At 36.6% G+C, this 16,307-nt stretch overlaps 1 protein-coding gene across 4 annotated transcripts in view; it reads left to right on the top strand.

Annotated features, from left to right (window-relative positions):
- The window catches only part of LOC122532126, a 45,873-nt gene that overhangs the window by 13,441 nt on the left and 16,125 nt on the right, over positions 1–16,307 (top strand). The window contains exon 1 of one of the 4 annotated variants that reach the window (XM_043660638.1): positions 512–752. The exons of the other annotated variants lie outside the window; for them this stretch is intronic. The gene's annotated coding sequence lies outside the window, so the exon portion shown is untranslated. Of the gene's footprint in view, positions 1–511; positions 753–16,307 lie in introns of those variants that run through there. 4 annotated transcript variants of the gene reach the window in all.

The following is a 16,307-nucleotide window of genomic DNA, read 5'->3' as shown; positions in this document are numbered from 1 at the left end:
GTCGGTTGAAAATGAGCGTGAAATTCTGCGTACACCGCGAAACGACATTTCTCTCGCTCTTCGTTCGAGAAACTCTTCGCACGAACCGCAGAAATCGCGATTTGACGCTTGGCTCGTGGTAGCGATTAAATATCGTACACCGTTTTGGATATTTTGTATAATTCTGCGTATTGTATGTAACGCCATTATTTTCTAACTCATTTTAGTATTATCCACTCATTCTCGGCGGCGATATGAGGTAGCAAGATGGCGAAATAAAATCTCCAGGGAGGATTCGATCACGAACGAGAGGGAAGGAATGGAAAAAGGAGAAGGGGAAGCACTCGATGCAGGGTGAAAATGATTTACACCACCCCTGTTTCCACCGAGCGAAATGTTATTTGCGAACATACCTATGGTACCCTACGGGGCCCTCTTGGACTCGACTCCCCACCACAGAGCCCACGTGCATCGGTGCGTAGGCAACCCCGGTATTTCTCGTTGCTGTCGCTTCGCTCGCCAGTTTCGACAGAGTCGTGCCGGTGATCGCTTCTACCACTCGATTCCCCGTCAATTGGTGACGATCGGAAATTTGGCATTCGAACATCGCGTGAATCGGCGTCGAAATATCAATCTTCAAAGTGCTCGAGTACGTTGCTCGACCAGTTTCCAGTCTTTTTTTTTCTTTTTTTTCTTATGAAGTTAACGAAAAGTTTGTGACTCCGCCTTCTTTTTATTATGCATTTCATTTGAGGAGCATCTTTTAGTCAGAGGTGAGTGTCTAATCGTGAATTATAAAATACGTTTAGTTTAATTAATTTAGTTTAACTTCAAGAAACGTCGAACTGAAAAGTTGATAGTAAAGTTCGTTGTAACGTTCCTCTGTTTGTGTGTTGCTGTACGTGTGTAGTAACGATGTACTGATCTAATTTGTAGAGAATGTCTCTAATTATCGATCCAAGGATCGATGTTTTCCTATATGCTTGTCAAGAACTTCCGACGATTGTTCGAAGTGTTACTTTGTTGGGAGCAGCGGCTCGTTTCGGGCCATTTACAAGCAACTTGGCTCGTGTTCAGCTGGTTTATATCAACGTTTACACAAACGGGCCTGAAGTTCGGCATTAATTAAAGCCTGGCTGGAATTTCACCGCTTTCCTGTCGTTCGAACGTGCTCCGGTTAAATCGAGAAACTTTTATATTCCCGGCTTTAATGGCGTCGTAAAATTCTTCGGTCTATCCTTAAACTAAGAGCGCCCACGGTGACGCGTTCTAAATGTGGATCCTTGTTTAGGGATTTACATATATATATATATGTAGTGAATTTTCGAGAAGTACATGTAACATTTTGTTTAGCTTTGCTGCCAAGACGATCCTCGCTTAGCAACCGCGCGTGATTCCTTTGTCAATTAACAGAGCGCCTATGTGTATACAGAGATTCTTTTTGTTTTTGAACATTTTTTTTTTTTTTTTTGATATGTCGCCGAGTCTTTCGTCGTTATACATATACAAATAACAATGATTCATTTTAATTCGAGCACGATTTCGCTTCGTTCGTGGAACGTTTATTGGAGTACTAGAAACTCTTTGCTCTGGCGAATTGTTTACGTTTACATGAAGCTGAATGTCGAGAGACATTGTTGGCGACAATGTCAAAGTGAAATTTCCAATTTATTAACTGATTTAAATAACCGTATTGGGCACACGCGAATCGTATAGACAAACAGATAAGTGAATTATCGTTCGTTGAAACGAATCGCATTTATGTGTATGCACTTGTGTAGAATTGCTCACGAAGGTATTCGGACATTTACAGAAACTTGTTATGAATTCTGTTAACACTGTAACGAGATTATATTAATCAAGTTTGAAAGAAATCGAGAAATGTACGTGTATAGGTATAGAAATTCTGAATAGTAGATAATTGCATTTAGATATTACAATCTAGTTAAAGTAGAATTATCATAATAATTTAGTACGATCATAAGTTTCGCAGAGATCATAAAAATATACTTAAACAGAGACGTAAATTTCAATGTTCGATAGGAATTTTATTGCATACTTAATTACTACAGTCTTTCGATTATTTACAACTTAGTAATTTATTTATTTTTACGATAGTAACTGCTTGAACTGAATAAAAAAGAAAAATTTTATTACGATGCACAGCTTATCGTTTCAATTCTGTATTTTCAGTTCCCTTAAAACTCTTTCTTTATTTACTAAAATGAGAAAAAGATTGAAATATGTATAAAAATTCAAGGATCGTGAGCAGAATCCAGATGAGCTGTACCTACATGCTGTATGCTAATTTTATTACAACATACGCGTGTTTACCATGAATGTCCTGTAACTTTCGAATTAGTTTCAAATTTTATTTATACGATTAGCAGATTGTACATTTTTATGCGTTTGTGGAAAATTTCAAAATTCCAAGCATATTTAACCATTATATATACTATTTAAGTCCTTTTTAAGTCAATAAAATTCGTAAAAATTCGTGAAATTGCACGTCCGCAGTTTGATAATCGTAATAGTCGTTTTTTCAGCTGTTTTAAAGTCAGTTTTGAACTGCATTACACACCGAATACTTTTGTGAATCACACTGTACATGTAATAATTCTTCATTCGGCTTTGAAAAGTATTAAATTTCGTCACGTCGCAAAATTTGTTCAACGCTCTAAGCAAACGTAGCAATGATCATTCCTAATTATTCTCTTGGAAGGGAGTATAAATACGTTTCCGTGTCTCGTTGGGTACGATGCTTAAGGGTCGTTGATTTGGTAAATACGTCCGATACGCGGATATAAATTATGCAAATGCGCGCGCTTTGCATCCGAAGATGCACTTAATATATTCACGTCATTCGTAATCATGGTAACCGGCGATAAATCATAGGTGAATTCTTTCCCGGGGGATGAGTCCACGGATTCGCCAAGTTAGAAACAAACTTGAGTTATTAGCCACTCGCCCTGCGATGTGGTCTTATAAATTATCTCGCGATAATACTACCAGCCGCTACTTAATCATTCGCGAGTGTTTTTATCAACATTCCTAACAATGTTTTCAATAGGGGCGTACTTACTTCGATGGAAGTTTCTCTTGAGAAATGGAGGCTAATTTAATTTCGAAACAGTGATTAAATTTTAAATCGTTAATTTAGACGTTTCAATTATAATACTTTATTTAACGCCAGGACAACTAAATCTTGTTCCCAAGAAATGAGGGATGGAAAGAATTTTATGATGTAATGTATTTGTGGTGAACTGAGAATTGATATATTTATTACAATACACTACAGTATGTGAAACGAATTTTTAGTTAGGTCTCAATAAATAACGCAAACTTTCATTCACATCTTTTTTTAAGAAATTTAGGAAATTTTTATAGAAAACTTTCTAAGGGTTATTTTGATTATTCTGATAATTCTAACATTGAAAATTCAGTTTAATATCAATTTATCTACTTTTCCTAATTTATTTCTTTGTTTCTCATAATTTCTATTTTATTTATTTACGTCTAATAGTTAGAATCATTCCAGTACCAAGTATCAAGTATTATTTAAAAGGAAGGAAAGAATAAAAAATTCTCACGTGATTCTATTATCTTAAGATAGATATAGCGGGTATTGCGTGTACTTGGTACAAGTGTTTCGCCAAAACAATAAGATAGTGCTAAATTCATAATACTCTTGACACTGTGTACATGTACATTGGTCACATCGTTCGGTAAATATTTTTCAGTGTTGCACTGAAGAACCGTTGCGTTCACATTGTGTTCCAAAGCGTGATACCACCTGAGCAGAATCAGATAAGAATTCGTTTACCTTATACTGACTTCGCGAAAAATACTTTAGTTCAATATTTACGGCGGCACAAATAGATATTTTTTAGAGGAAAGATATTTCTTCCCAGCAGATGCAATAAAGAAATACGATATAAATGTTAATTGGCTGCACTATATTAATTATGGATTGAATATTAAATTATTAAAATTATTAATTATTAAATTATTAAAATTATATCGTGTCTTAATATAACATTTTCGAGAAATGTAAAAATAGAAACGTATTCAATTTAATAATACATAATTATACAGAATATAATTTTTTGATGAAAAAGCAGAAATTTCGGAGTAATAGGGTAGACGAATTTTAGAATAATTTATACAGAACTCCATTTATCCAAATTGGCCAATTTTCACGGAGTTATTTATTCATTAAAAATAGCTCGATTTTCAGAATTTCTTTTCATATTATCGTTAATATTAATAAAAAGATTCAGAAATATTTAGAAACAGAAAGGTGCACAAACTGATCAAATAAAATGTTAACACGAGGTTGATTCTAGATGAATTGAAACAATACGAATTGACTTATTGTATGAACCGACATAATGTCATCGTCTTTTAACGCGACAAAAGACGAAAATTTTTCTACGAGCTCTTAATGACAGCTTTCGATTTTTCGAGCTGACAGACTATCGTCTGGGATCGACTCGATTCAAATGTTAGGCCGGTAAGTCTCTTAGGTAGTGAACAATGAGCGGCAATTTGTATGTGCAAAAATGGGCAAACGAGCTTATAAAGGGCAAGGGAAATTTTCTTACTTTGAAAGCGCAAAAGGACATGGCGTTAACGGTAATTGCATTGTGCGAGTGCTGGTCTTATTGTTTGAGACGCTAACTCGGTCTTATCATGCGATACATTCCCCTTGTATGGGCGTTAATGACGATCGACCCCTTGTTTCATCCGGATTTAATCTCAATGACTAGCCATCGCGTTTCTACTCACCATATTTGATCCTTATTGTCCTATACTTTCAGCTACTTATATTTATCCTCTTTAGTGTATGCGTTAGCCATTGAATAATACCGTTGAGTTGTGCCAAGGGCTGAGTTTACAGGAGAGAATACAAAGTTTTGTAAAACTCAGGTAATCTGAACAATATATATATAATATCAGTATTAAAATTGCAACAATTCAATGTTTAATATTAAAATTGCAACAATTAAAATATTCATTTAGTGTATAATATAATTTTCCGTTTTTTAAATTATATTTGTGTATATAATTATAAATTGTTTATTTTCAAAACTATGAATTTTGTACAAAGATTCGCGGATGACTGTGGATGACTATGGTAATTGATTAAATTACTAAAATTCAAAGTATGTCACAGGTATGTGTAAGTGTAAAGAATAATATATTACTTTCCGGAATATTAATCATACCTTGACTAACTCATTAACGACAAATTTCACAAAATTGTTCTTCAAATTTCACAAAATTGTATGATTGTATGATCCAGAGGGATCATCGGCGACGAAATCATCAATCCACGTCAAACGGAAATTGCATTTATCTTGACACTAGAACAACCAAGGTGATCAAAATGACCAAGAGGTCGTTTCTCGTGAAAAATTTTATAAATTTTACAACAACGATGTAAAGTACATCGTGTTCGTTGTTGTATATTAAGCTTCTTTCTATTTCTTTCACGTTGAGTTCGTGTGCTCCTTGTCAGACCGCGTGTCGAAACACACCGAACTGTCTGTCCAAGAGGTCTGTGACAAAGTCTCATCGGTATCTCTCCAATCCAGGATTATTAGCATCGCCTATGGGGAAGAGGTTAAGAAGTGGCTCGACGAAGAAGAGGTGTAATCACGAAAGCCGGCTCGTTACGCATATCGCGAACACGATTAGGGTGTCCCTTTGGATAAAGGCCGGTATTGACGCAGGTTATTCTACACGGGCGTCAAAGGGGAGAACGAAAAGGTGGAACGGTGGTTTCGCAAGACAACCTGAACTCACCTGGGTAGATTTGTCGATCGATGACGTCACCCTCAACGAAACAGCCACTCCTGTGTGTATCTACCTGCGGCCGTGTACGCGTGTTCCTCGATGCTCGTGAATAAAAAAGGACGAAACGGACAACGGCAGGAGAAGAGGCACGACGAAGCCAGCCAATCGGGCAACGAACTCTCTGCTAGCTGTGATACACCTCTTTCTCCTCGTCCTTTCTCGCTCTTATTCACTCCGCGAGCTCTTGGTCTCTTACCTCTTCTCTGTCGTCTTCCTCTTTGCTTCTTCGTGGCTAGGAATGGCATCAAGTCCGATATTGTTCATTTACGAATCCGAGCCAGCTTTCGATATCTGTGCTTCGTTTCGTGAGGTTAGCGAGCCAATCGAGAAAGGCGAGAACGTTTCAATTGGCACGCTTGCAATGTACGAGACAAATTCAATGTACTACGTGTAATAGTTCAATGTACATTTTATACAAGTCGGTATATACTTTTCAATATACACGACATACGTTTTTTCAATGAATGGATATACAAGCTGGTTTCGAACCTTAGGATTACCTCTGGATTTTGAAAATGTACTCGCAAATAGTTTATGAGACTCGAAATTCTCCCAGGTAGAAAATTCCACAGAATGACCATTTCTTTTGCTGGAGGATTCAGAGGTTGGATATAAAAATGATGGTAGTGTTGCACATGTATGAATGTATAGTATATGTGTATTCCTGTTTTTCTATACGCAGTTTTAGCTAAAGATCCATCTGTAAAGATTATCGATTGTTCAATATTGTTCTCATTAACTACCAATTTAACAGGACATGTTTGAAATAATATTTCGTTGTGACCAGGAGGAATTTCAAAGAGAAAATGATTATAAGGATGCTTTTCGTCCGTATAGAAAATCCCGCCAAGAGATTCGAACTTAGGCCCTTCTCCATTCGAGAGTTTCTTGCGAGAGTTTGTTACCCTCGAGAGTATTCTCCATTTCTTTCTCTCTCCATTTTTCTCTTTCAGACAGTTGAGTGATGCTCTCGGACAGTAACTCTCAGAAGCAGTATGCCGTTTGCGAGAAATACTCTCGAGAGCAACTCGCGACACTTTTTACTCTCAAATGGAGAAGAGCCTTTACTTGCGACGTACTCGATCCCATCTCTAGTCGTGATTTCTTCTTCTTCTCCTCCTCCTCGATTCCGCGACTCGTTCATTTCTCTTCGTTTCGTCTTTCTTTCTCCCTCTGTCCGTCTCCGCTGTTCTCTTTCTCGAGACTCCGTTCCTTTCCTCGACCTTCTCCCCGTCCCGATCTAATCTCGCAATCTCCATCTGACCTTCCTCTGGCGCAACCGTGAACGCGTGTCATCCGGGCCCTAGATAAGAGGGAGCAAATGAGAAGTTATCGCAGGTGCTCGTGGCGTTAATGAAAAATGCGTGCAGGGCTGTGGGCATACAGGTTCGCCTAGGCGTGCCCTCGCTGCGGTTCACGTTCCGTCATAGATCAGGATGGATTCAACCGCAATGAAAGGGGGAGAGGGCATTTTAATTGCCTCGACGTTCGCGAAACGTTTATTGGTGATACTTTATGCTTATGGAGACGAATGGCATTGCAGACGATGTCGGAAATGTAGTTGATGGTTTGAAGTAGATTTGTCGATTCAAATGACGTAGACCATGCTCTGAATATTTGAACGAGAGTATATATTTTAACAGTGTCGATGAAGACTCGAAAAGAGAACCGGCAATATCTGAAATTTCAACTAAATGGAGCTCTTTCTATCTCTCTCTCTCTCTCTCTCTCTCTCTCTCTCTCTCTACTGTAATTAAAATATTTCTCTCGTTTCAATAAATCATGCAATTATTGTTCTCACGTTGTAATATACGAGCATCTATCACGGAAAGGATTAACGTTGCGATACGATACGTTGTTACGTTCATCGAGGTGGAAGTTGCGTTTCAGTGCTGCGCGGAATAATAGTGTAATATTAGCGGTTAGACGATAACGGACGAAATAACGCGGAATAAACAGACGTGTAATTACGCGTAGCATTTTTTTCTGAGGATGCATTTCGAAAATATTTTCAAGAGTTTGCGCGAGCTCTCTGCCCCCCTCCCCTCCCCTCCCCTCCTCTTTAACTTTCTTCAGATGCTGTAATACATGCTCTTTATCCGTTGAATCTCGGTCGACGCGCTTACAATTAACGAGCAAACTAATTGTGCTGTTCTGCGAACGTTATAACGCTGCCTAACATTCTAATTGTACGGCGTTTGCAAGTAAACACTGGTGATTTCGTTTCTACGTCCGCGGGCATTGTCGTTATCTTTCTTTCGTGCGGTTCGCTCCACTACCGTTATCAGTTTCAATTATTTTGCACGAACGTTTGAAAAATGAAGAAAGTTTGATTCTATTTGATCTTGTTCCTTCTCGATGCTTGATTTCAGTTTTACCATTTAAATACTGAAACAGAGTTCGCCGTCGAATAAAAATTCACCATTTTGAAACGAAACTCGATCGTTTTTACTGGGAAGAATCGATTTAGATTCTTTTTATTTTTATTTTTGTCAATTTAGATGTGTTTTCCTTTTTCACGGGTATTTGGTCCAAAATTGTTTTGAATCCTTTCTAAAGACAAGACGCATTGTAGGGTTATCGTTAGGTGGATTGTCAATCAATCTATTTTTGATCATACTAACCAGATCAATCGTACGTCGTCAAATGAAATTTTCTGGCATATAACTTGAATAACATTTTTTTTTTCCCCTCTCCTGTTGAAAAACTTGATATTTGTCACTTGCAGCATTTTCCACAAGCATTCTTCAATTCTTCGTCGATCATTCTACAACGTTCTAAATAGAGCCACGCTAATAATAATAACGACCGCTGAAAATTCGAAATTAACGATGCATTCGATGAAATTAGTGGAGCATCTCCTACGATTCGTTGTAAGTTTCACAACGTGGAGCAGATTTACGATACTCGCTCGGAATAATAGGTCGATCTATTAAAAAAAAAAAAAAAAAGAGGAAAGAAAAAACGTGTACCATTTTAGATGGAAGGAGCAACGTAATTGAACGGTACGCTGATCGTTTCTCTTCGCTGGCGTATTTAATGCCTCTTCTTAATTACGCATGCGAAATGCGATCATTAGCGCGAAACGGTATAATTATGGGACGACCCTAGGCTAAACATCATTCCGTAAAGGTGGATAATATAGAGCACGTGTCGCGCTTATGAGTTGTAAATAAAATCGTTCGTTCGTGTATCGTACGTAAATTTCCTTTCGCAGCCACTTGCCACGGTCTGAATAAACGTTACAAAGAGTAGAGGCGGATGATCGTTGGCCCGATCGTGTTCAAAAGAATAACACATTCACGTCGCACAAATTAGGATTCGATGATTCAGAACGAACGAAAGCGACGTTTTTCAGAAGTTGCAAAATGGTGTATCCTTTAAATATTTGTTAAAAATGTTGACAGTCGTAGTTTAATTCGAAATAGGGCACAGAGAAAAATATGAATTTAACATAGAACTACCAATGTGATTTATTTCAGATTTTCTTCTTCATAATTTTTGTATTTTTGTCCAAATTAATGTTGACTTTTGTTTGAATAAAAATACGATTGTATAGGCGTGCATATTTATTTTAATTATTATCGTTTAAATCGTAATGATTTATACGTAGAATATTTTGACACATACTAGATGTAGTTTCAGTAGTTAAAGAATTTCATAATAAAAATTTGATTTCTAAATGCATTCATATTGGTCCCTTCCATGTACAAATTATATTGTCCTTTTTATAATTTTGCACAAACAATGTTACAATTACATTCCAAGGGAGAAGATAATGAAATAATCCACGTGTTACATATACAAATGTTATAAAAATTTACCAAAATATACTAACTACATAATATTAATTTAAACAAAATTACATTTTTTTAGTTTCAAGGAAAATTGCACAAGTTTTGTAAGACAAACTAAATATCAATGATTCGACGTGAATGTGTTAAAATGGTAGAACTTACTTATAGTTTTACGTAATACTTGAATTTATTGAATTCACAACAACGCGAGTGTTGCACTTGTTACCTTTGATATATAATAGCTCGCTCGGTTAATTGCATTAATCGTTACTCCTTCAGCGAAGATTTACTGTGCACGGGCAGCAGCAGTTTGAGAACTGGCTTCGTTAAATGCGAGGCACAATGGCACATGGAAGCTAGGTTAATGGTTTCATGTAGGATGTAATTAGTGCGTGGCTTTATTGCGACGACGCGCGTTCTGTAAGGTGGCTTCTTCTGTTAAAAATTCTAATCGCGATCAGCGGACAGAATTAAATAGAGGCAACCGTGTTCTCTGCAAGTACAGTTGAATCTGGATAACTCGAGTTCAAAGAGAACGGAGAGAGATCGTAGAATTACGGAGGTTCCGTCTTATCGAGTCTTCGAATGGGAGGAGTTCAACAAATAAAAACTTTGACTTGCAAGGAATTTTGTAATTTTGTTAATCTTCCGATGTGGAAAATCGTTCTTTTTTTGAGTCTTTTAAGTTTTGCAAGCCCATTTTACAGTAATTACGCGATATCTTGAAATAGTGGAAATTATTATAGTTTATAATTTGATAAAGAGAGTGAAAGACGAGGGAATTGTTATTTCTTTAATCTTTCCCTTGTGTCCAAGAAAGAACGTGCGTGATTATTGGAATATAAATAATTAGATCGCAGAGTCAGTGATCCTGATAGAGATCGGCTAGATTGATTTGAAAAGTTCTTCTGAAAACCACGAATATGAATTATACTTTATTACTTCTTCTATCTTTTAGATCATTATCTAAACTACCTATGTAAATTACCTATAATCATTTATTTCTAAATTATCGTCACTTATCTAAATTGTCATCAGCTTCTTCAAAGTTATTTAACTTTCGCTTTTCCTTGAAGAGATAAGCTAAACAAGAGACTAACGTTTCGAGACTAACGCTAAAAGAGAGTAAAATTTCAAATTACCCAAGTACGAGAGACAGTTTGACTCTAGCGTTAGTAATTCAGGCGGAAAAATGACAATTACGAGGCAAAAATTTTAACTATGTGTCACTCGAGTCCCGATAGAAACATTTACCCCAGTCTATTTGTTCGGATAATAAAAATTGCCGTTTCCATCGACGATCCGCACAATTGCAAGAAAGCTAGAAGCTTTTTTTTTTTGAAAAAAGTCTTTGACCAAGGGTTACTTGACCTCTTATATACCTGACCGGCTATGGTCATGGGAAGCAACTTGCCCTTCGGCAGTCTATGGTTAAGGTTTCCAGTGTGCTGTAGAACAGATGTCGATTGTCCTTCCTCTTTGTCGTCCCGAGCAGGTTGTGCACACCTCGCGTACGTTTCCTACGATTCTCCCACGCTGAACGTATTGTTCCATCCGTTTTCCTTCTCTTCTTTTGCTCACTACTGTTTTTATTCTTTTCTCTCTCTCTCTTTCTCTCTCTCTATCGAATCAATTCGGCGTACATCCCCGCGAAAAAATTTTAGGACACTGTACACACATGTGTAGGTAGTTTCTCTTCTTTGTAATTGCAAAATGAAACTCGCGGTAGGTTATAGTGAAGCTTTTGGAGAATCAAGGATTGATTGAGAATACACGTGCAATTTCAAAACTTTATTATCTGCGATAAATGCTGAACATCAAAGTAAAATGAGAAAGTGTCTTGAGATATTTAAAATTATGATTGGCGAAATTGTAATTGAATAAATTCACGTATCGACAAGTGACGTTTAATTGTCACGTACAATTGTGTACAACGTTGAAGTCGTCATCGATCTCGGTGAAATTGACATTTTTTATTTTACGAGATTAAAGTTGTTTTTATTTGTACAATTTTTATCATTTAAATTTGCATCAGTTAATTAAACTCGTGGGTCTCTCGCTCTTTCTTCCTTTCTTCTATTATTCAACAATTTCTGAACACGTTTCTCGCAAAGTATAACAAGCAATAACAATTTACTTTCCTTTCCTTTACGCCAAATATTCAGAATAGGCTGAAAATTATCACACCAAAGGTAACTTAATCATGGAATTTTTATCACTCTATTGCAATTTACATAATTATCAGAATAAAATAAAAGTTAGTTATATGTGTTTTACATTATCATTCACTTGCTCTCTCTCTCTCTCTCTCTTTATTCAACACTTCCTCTATATGTTTTTCGCGAAATTCAATCACCGATTAATTCGAAGCAGTCATTTGCAGCTTCGATCAATTCCTGGCGATGGCTTCCGGTTTCGTGGGGACTCGGGACGTGCAACCGACGTAGACACCCAACAATGAATCGCTAGCCAACGATCTCGTCGCTGCGTAATATTTTACAAGCATACGTACAAGTTCACACCGGTCGCGTTAATTCACGCAGGCGGAGCACGTCTCACCTACAATTTCCGCAATTCTCCCACGTTCGACCGAACATTGTTCGTTTCTCGAGTTCCCAGTATATACAAGGCGAGCGCGAAACAACCGTGTATCTCCTGCATCGTGAATTTGCATAAATCCATCGCGTTCTGCAATCCTATCCTTAGAATTCTTAAATCTATTACTTTTTCTCGTTTTTGATTCTTTTTTTTTTTCCTTTTTTTCGGGCTTTAAAATTGTTCCATTCTTATTTTGAACATATTCATGACGTAACAAATAGAGATCACTATTTTATTTATTGCAAATGTATTCAGATCCCAATCCATTTAATTTTCGACCTTCTGAGTACATGGTCTCTGCTAGACTATCGTATAGATGTTTAAAATAATTAGTTTACTCATTAGAAATTCAAAGATATAGGGTATTCAGCAATATTGAACGAGTGATTTTACACGTAGAGATAAATCAAAAATACACCAAACTTTTTCATTCAAAGATGTTTTCGTGAAACTCTCAAATTTGAAGATTTATCAGGTATGTATGTGACTTTCGCTAATTGTGGACTGTGTAATAGTAATCTGTCTACGAGAATAAGTGAAAAATGTAGAATAAAATTCTTCCGTTTATCTCGCTTTCAATATCTACGATCCTCCACAATATTCTCAATAATTAATTAGAAAAGAACTGTTGAAACTGCACTGTTATAACAGGATCAAAGTTTTAACGTACAAGGTTAACTTGAGGCAGAAGAGAAACGATTTAAAAATAAGCTTTATTTGCAAAAGTGAACAATTTCGTTCGTTCCTATTCGTCGTGAGTTTATAAAAAACTACGAATTGATTATTCAACATTTTTTCAGTTCTGCTATAGTGAATGACGTGTATCTTAGTACGTGTCAGAAACGATGATCTCTGGTAAGAAAACATCAGTCGATTCGATATAAAGTCATCCGGTATCGGTATCAAAAGACTTTGTTTATAGTAGAGGGTAACGAGAATCATTGTGTCAAGCTCGATTTGTTTCAGTGGCCAGTGATAGTGTGCTGCCCACTATCCTACGTCCCTTTGCAACACCTCTTCTTCGTACGAAATTTATACGCAGTTTGCATGTAAATTCTATGAAAATGGAGTATCCAAGGTGCACTGTCCACTCGCGATCAACCTCGTTCCTTTATACATAAATGAAAGCATGATTCCATGCTGAACATTTTTTTATCAGAGAGGAGCTGCGTAGAAAATTGAACAATCGACGTAAAATGTTAGTGGGTGATGATGTAGTGTTTCGTACGCACCGAAAATGGAAGTTTACTAATTTTGTGGATTCGTAATTCACGCATGGAGTAATTTTAGAGCAAAATTGACTTTTGGAAGATTTTTTTTTTTATTGGAAAACCAAATGTACGAAAGGAGTTGCATAGACAAGATAAAATACCTGCATGTATAATATTTTTTGAGTATTATATTAATTTTATTTTAGAATCGAAATTTGTCTGTGAATTAATTTGGGAAATTAAATTAAGCAGTCAAACTTAGATTTGGCTCAATATGGTATCGATTAAGAACATCAGGGTACAAAGTATTAAACAAAATATTTGATTGAATGATTAACAAACGATTGACAATGTTACATAAAAATGTTCGAATGTTTTCGTAAGCAGCTGTATTTCAATATAAATCGGTTCAATCGAAGAACGAGCAGTGCCTTCTGAATCGGGGCAAACGATCGCGTTAGTTTTGGTTCGTTTAAGACCGAATGTAGGACTATGCCAGTTAAAAATTCCCGACTGTCGAGAAGAATAACGTCGGCGATCTCTCGTCGACTTGGTTGTTCCGAAAAAAAAAAGAAAAAAAAAAAACAAAAAAAAAAAGGTGCGTTCTTAGAATACATTCGCCGGCGTTCATTCAACGTCTTCTCATACCTCGCGTGGAATCGGCCGAGGTAAAAAGTTGTAATTATCGCCGACTACTCTGAACGATTGCACAAACATTCTGTTGCCACCGTGCCAGCTTACTAACGAGCGAGCGTCCATCCAGCGTTCGATTTCTGCGAAACTCGTACTTGTAAAGTAAGAGGAACATAAGAGACGCGTACTTGTATACGTTCTTCTTCAGCAACTACCGGCGGTTCAACGCAGGGTGAAGGTATATTACGTACGCGTACAGCGCGTTTGAAGTCTTGTATTTCTATCTTGGCTTGGAAGTTATCGGTGATAGCATTGCTTGGATTAGTTGGTATGCAGAAATATGTACGTATATAGCATTATAGGCGCTTGAGGTTGAGAACATCTTGGAATATTCTCGAGAGTGGTATTCGTAAATGGTGGATTCTCTCCCGAGAGCGATCGAAGAAAATGTATAGTATCAAACCAGTATAAAAATATTCTAGACGAAGAGAGATTGTTGAACCTTACGTCCGGTACGTATTCAGTTTCTCTTCAGACATTTATATATTGAATTTTTGTGTCATTAATTGAGTTTTGACGTGTGGCAAACGTAAGAAAGAAAAGGAGAGGAAATTTTCCAGTAATTTCACACACGTGCAGCAGGGAACATTTTATTTGCCTCGAATGTATTATATCAACAGAATAGAATAACTGTTAGCAGCTGACGATTTTCTAATCCATCTAGATATTTCGTTCTGGTAATGTAATAATTTGAAAAAAGAAGATCGTATGAGGAGATATTATTTTATGACGATAAACCGGAAAAAATAAGATATAGTGCTACGGACACTTTCTTTTTTTAGTGTCTCGAGGAATTGTTGTCATATTAAAGTGATGTTTGGCGTTTATACAAGGAATTTAAATGTCCTCGAAATATAAAGGGCTGAAGTTTGTACCAGCCAGTTTAATCTTTTCTTAAAAATGTTACTAACCAAATTGTGAGTTAGTACAAATTCGGGCACAGTCACACTAGACTGCGCATTTTCATGCATTTATGAGAAATTTAAAAATGTAAAAGCATAAACGATATATATATATATATATTAATACAGTGCCATAATACACGTATTGTATCATAATAAAGTCTAAAATAAAATACTTAAATAAAATATATATAATACATATATAATATACTAAAATATATATAAAAATATACTTAAATAAAATTACATTATACACAAGTAATAAAAATACATATTGATATCTTACACCAATACAAAGAACGAAAATTAATTACAACTTTTCTCAGTAACTGACAGCAAATTAAATTTCGCATAACGATAACATTCTTTTTCATAATCCATATTTGTCGAACCGGTCACATCCTCGCGAACAATCCAGCTCGACATTTTCTTCTGTCGTCTGGATTCAAAGCGGAGAACATAATCTACCGAACGCGGCCAAGATCTGCAATGATCCTCGAATCGACAAATCCGCTTTCTACGCGAGTCGGCTCGCTGCTGACCGTGGGCCACGGCAATCCTTTCGAAAAAGAGATCCCCTCGAGGACGGGGCCGATCCTCGAAACCACGAATCTGTGTCAGACGACGTGGAGCGCGTTCGAGGACGCTCGAGATTTCATAGTTTTACTTTCTACGGTCGAGGTGAAAAGGGGGGAGAAAAAAAAAGTAGCGAGAGCAGATAAGAAATTAAAAGAGGAATGAAGGGAGAAGGTGACACGATGACCGAAATATTCTGGCACCGATTTCATTCGACTGGTTGTCTCGCGAATAGCTGGTATTATTGACGTAACACGTTGAAGGAAAGTTACTGTAAATATGATCTTTATTTACTTAGGAATGCACGATGGTTGTTTGATTCAATGTGCATAGTTTGCCAAGCATTAAAGAGAGAAAATTTCTAAATCGTTGGATTGGATGTAACAGGGCCGTAATTTGGCCTATTGCAACTCGTTCACTGAATCTGGGCCCCATAAATGAAGCAACAAAGCGTGTTTTCCCTTCCGTGATATTTATTTTTGAAAATCATTTGAATTATGCTGAAAACATTTCTCATGACATTAAAAACGAAAGAGACGTCTGGCTTTCTTCAGCCGAAATGTTCTATATATTTGACTTCAATTTTCTGGATTTTTCTGAATATTTTATCGTTAATAGCGTTGGTTGAACCAAAATCATCCAAAAGCTTATAAAACATTGAAATACTCGTCACGTTTAATCATTAAATTCTA

The sequence above is a fragment of the Frieseomelitta varia genome, unplaced genomic scaffold (genome assembly GCF_011392965.1).
Source record: "Frieseomelitta varia isolate USP_RPSP 00005682 unplaced genomic scaffold, Fvar_1.2 scaffold_437, whole genome shotgun sequence".
In the NCBI taxonomy this organism is placed as follows: Eukaryota; Metazoa; Arthropoda; class Insecta; order Hymenoptera; family Apidae; genus Frieseomelitta; species Frieseomelitta varia.
Note: the sequence above shows the minus strand (reverse complement) of the source record. Positions and strands in the feature narration are given on the sequence as shown.